This window comes from Myotis davidii, unplaced genomic scaffold, assembly GCF_000327345.1.
Source record: "Myotis davidii unplaced genomic scaffold, ASM32734v1 scaffold554, whole genome shotgun sequence".
NCBI classification, from domain to species: Eukaryota; Metazoa; Chordata; class Mammalia; order Chiroptera; family Vespertilionidae; genus Myotis; species Myotis davidii.
This window is the reverse complement of record NW_006285312.1, coordinates 1108541-1112932: the sequence shown is the minus strand read 5'-3', so window position 1 is coordinate 1112932 and position 4392 is coordinate 1108541. Positions and strand designations below refer to the sequence as shown.

Genomic DNA, 4392 nt, shown 5'->3' with positions numbered 1-4392 from the left:
GAGTGTCATTCCATACATCGAAGGGTCTTGGGCTTGATTCCCCCTCAGGGCACACATCAAGGTTGGGGGTTTGATTCCCCAATCTTACTACCATATTTTAGAAGGCTATTTATTAGCACTGACTTATAGAAAGACAGTACTTAATTTTAACATAGTTAATTATTAGAAAACTTGTTAGCTTATAAAAGTGGGATCTATACAAAACCTTTCAGGAACACTAGTATTCTCTGTATTGCTTTTTACTAACCAATTATGATTCAAGCTTTGCAAAATAATTTGCTAATGTTTTTATTATGACTTCATTATACTGTATTTGGTTCATATTTGCTATTTAACATTATTCCAGAAGAAGAACAATGAAGCATCTATGATCTGTTTATATTTTAAGCCTGGTCCGGCAAGATTACTTCCTGATTGTTACATGTACCTGTGCCTGTACCTGATTGTTACATGTACCACCCATTAGCTTCCTCTGGACTTTTTTTTTTTGTTTTTTTTAATGTGGTATGTGCTTTAGCTAAACAGTGTGTACAACACTGCCATCTCATGCCCACAGATGTTAATACAGGTGTGAGGTCGGCATAGGGACTAAGTGTAGTTGACAGGTTTTACTTAGTATAAATATTGTATTTGAACTCTATTTCATATTAAGCATGAAATATAAATAATTGCAGAAATGAATTCTGCCTTTCACATTTATTGTACTTGGCATTCTTTTCTCCTTTAAATAAACTCTCAATTGCCATTTATACTTATAGTATATACAAATATTTGGTATTTAACATCTTGTTTCCTTTATTAGACTTGTTTCTAAATTACCACAAAACATAAACAGGTTTTTGATTAGATTGTTATTTTCAACTCCCTTATTTTGCCTCTTCCCCCACCCCCATTAATTGTATAGTCTTTTACCTCATATTTCAAAACATCAAAATTCCTCCTCTGCATCCTTCTTCAGAACCATCTCCAGCAGATCTGGGAGGAATTAAACCGGGTGTGCCACAAACATACAACCGTTTTCTTACTTAATGAACTATGAGAATATTGAACTTAAAGGCACATCTAACCAAAGAGCACCAGGCCTCTTTTTTTTTTTTTCTAATATATTTTATTGATTTTTTACAGAGAGAAAGGGAGAGAGATAGAGAGTTAGAAGCATCGACGAGAGAGAAACATCAATCAGCTGCCTCCTGCACATCTCCTGCCGGAGATGTGCGCGCAACCCAGGTACATGCCCCTGACCGGAATCGAACCTGGGACCCCTCAGTCCGCAGGCCGACGCTCTATCCACTGAGCCAAACCGGTTTCGGCAAGGCCTCTTGTTTCTAAATGAACTGTGGTCATTGAGGGGTTCTGTAGCAAAGGGCAGGGAATCTGTGACCAAGTGTCTTGCTCCAGCAATTGCATCCCCTCTGCGGGAGGGAGCACGTTGGAGGGCGCCTGCAGAGCTGACTGTCAGCATCTCAGGCTTAGGGTGGTGTTTAGGGTGGGACCTCACTGCGCAGCTCCAGCCAGCTGTATCCAAAGGTAAATAAATGTTAGGGGGCAATCAGTTTTCCTTATTGTAGTCAACATAAAAAAATAAATAGCTGGGCAAGTGACACTTAGAAGAAAAGATGAAAAGAAGAAAAAAAAAGGGTGCAAAGGCTCCCTTTGTCATTCATGGTTTCCTGCATTTTAGTTACGAATATGCGTGGTTTTAAACGTTCCCTTGGGACCTACGTTCCTACAAGAGCTTAATGTCAAAACAGGCCTCTAAGAGGCTTTTGTTAGTCGCAAAGTCAGTGCAGAGGTCCCTTGTTTCTCTCACGTACCCTGATCCGAGCGGTGGTGACGGAGGGAGCGCTTCTGAAGGTCGGGTGCTCTTTCCTCTGCAGAGTGGAGGTGGTGCTGCCCCAGCTCTGAGGCGAAGCGTGCGCGGGGAAGTGCAGATCTAGGGTGCAGGCGGGGAGGCCGGGAGGAAGCAGGGGCGGGCTCAGGGAGCCCCTCCCTGGGGAGGGGGCGGGGCAAGGCTTCTCTCCAGCCCACAGCCTTCAGTTGAGATAAAGCACTTGCAAAGCAGACGAGAAAGCAGCGCCCTATCAGCAGATTTCAAATGATTGCTTGATAAAGAAAGGCTCTGCGCGTCTGCCCTGGTCACTTGCCTCGGAACCGCGCGACGGAAGGTGGGAGCCGGCCCTGGGCCCCCTGCTGTCGGAAGGTTCGAGCCGCGGGAGTCCTGGAGGCGGCGGCGGCGGCCCAGGAAGGAGCAGCAGCACCAGGGTGAGTTCGGGCATGTGTTTGTCACCCCGTGTGCCCAGCTTTCTGATTCACCCGCCTGCCGCGTGCACATTCAGCGCCTCTATGATCCTACATTTATTTCTCTTAATCGGGATAGATAAAGCATTTCATGGGATTGCAAGGCTGTCTTTTCATCGGTTTACTTTCGTGTAGCTTTTACTTGTTCCATCCCACTGCTGCCTGTTGCCAAACGGCATGAATGAATGATGCAATCCTGCACAGGAGAATCAATGCAAGATTCGGAAAAGCTCCGAAGTTTAGAGTTGCAGTGTCTGACTTTGCCATCTTTCCCATTAGAATTAGAATTTTAAGTAAGTGCTGGTTTACCAGGTACATTGTTGTAGTTGGAGAGATACAGCTTCACATTGGGAGTTAAACAAATAAGTATTTCATTCATAAACTTATTTACTCTATCTTCTTTATGTGCCTTGCACATTATGGTTAAATATTTGGCCGGAGCCCGGCGGGTGGCTCTGTGGTTGAGCGTGGACCTATGTACCAGAAGGTAACACAAGGCTGATTCTCGGTCAGGGCACATGCCTGGGTTCCAGGCTCATCCCACCAGGGGGCGTGCAGGAGGCAGCCAATCAATGATTCTCTCATCATTGATATTTCTATCTCTCCCTCGCCCTGCCTCTCTGAAATCAATACAAAAAATATATACTTTTAAAAAGATATACTCTCGCCCGGCTGGTTGAGCATGGACCTATGAACCTGGAGGTCATGGGTTCAATTCCTGGTCAGGGCATATGCCCTGGTTGTGGGCTTCATCCCCAGTGTGGGGCCTGCAGGAGGCAGCTGATCAATGATTCTCTCTCATCACTGATGTTTCTATCTCTCTCTCCCTGTCCCTTCCTGTCTGAAATAAATAAACTCAATAAAAATATTAAAAAACACACAACAGTGGTGAAACTTAGAGTATTAAAAAAATTAATATTATTAATTTTTTAATTTACTTAAATATTTAAAAAAACATATACTCTCTTACCCTGAATTAAAAAAAATAAGTAAATAAATATTTGACTGGTATTGGAATGAGGATCAGGGAAGACAATAATAAAATCCAAGATTTCTATATTTGTAGAAATATAGAAATGTAGATTCTAAAATCTACAACTGCCTGGTAGATTTTCATTATAATAATGATCATGGTCCTGTCACTTTCATGTTGGTGAAATTAAGCAGCTGGGATGTTTTATGTTTTTAAGTGATTCGATACATGCCTAATTTTTTTAAGCTAATGTTTTATTGATGTCTAATTTCATTCAACAATATGCACCCATTTTAAGTGTCCATTATGATGAATTGTGAAAATTTTATACATACTTGGTCACCACCACAGTAGAACACTTCCATTGCCCCTGAACGTTTCCTAGGGCCTCTTTGCACTCAGGTACCCCCATCCCTAGCCCTCCTGACCTGATTGTTGTCATTTGTTTGTGTTGTCTAAGGTTTCATATAAGTGGAATCATATTGTATGCACTCTTTTGTGTCTGGCTTCTTTTGGTCAGTATAGTTTTTTTAAAATATTTATTGATTTTAAAGCAGAAATCAGTAATTCATTCCTTTTTATTGCTGAGTAGTGTTCCATTGTGGGGATATACCACAATTTTTTTTTTAATTAAATCTTTATTGTTCAGATTATTACATTTGTTCCTCTTTTTTCCCCCCATAATTCCCCTCCTCCCAGTTCCCACCCCACCCCTGCCCTCACTCCCCACCCACTGTCCTCATCCATAGGTGCACGATTTTTGTCCAGTATCTTCCCGCATCTCCCACACCCCTTTCCCCCACAAGAATAGTCAGTCCATTCCCTTTCTATGTCCCTGATTCTATTATAATCACCAGTACATTCTGTTCATCAGATTATTTATTCACTTGATTCTTAGATTCACTTGTTGATAGATGCGTATTTGTTGTTCATAATTTGTATCTTTACCTTTTTCTTCCTCTTCCTCTTCTTATAGGATACCTTTCAGCATTTCATATAATCCTGGTTTGGTGGTGATGAACTCCTTTAGCTTTTCCTTATCTGTGAAGCTCTTTATCTGACCTTCACTTCTGAATGATAGCTTTGCTGGATAAAGTAATCTTGGTTGTAGGTTCTTGGCA

The 4392-nt window shown here is 41.9% G+C and overlaps 1 protein-coding gene across 4 annotated transcripts in view; it reads left to right on the top strand.

The window, feature by feature from the left end:
- The first annotated feature begins 1894 nt into the window (after positions 1-1894).
- Positions 1895-4392, top strand: part of PSPH (phosphoserine phosphatase) — a 16459-nt gene continuing 13961 nt past the window's right edge. For 2 of the 4 annotated variants that reach the window (XM_015558997.1, XM_006756084.2), the window contains exon 1: positions 1900-2262. The gene's annotated coding sequence lies outside the window, so the exon portion shown is untranslated. Of the gene's footprint in view, positions 2263-4392 lie in introns of all 4 variants that reach the window. The other 2 variants (XM_015559000.1, XM_015558999.1) reach the window with 2 other exon arrangements.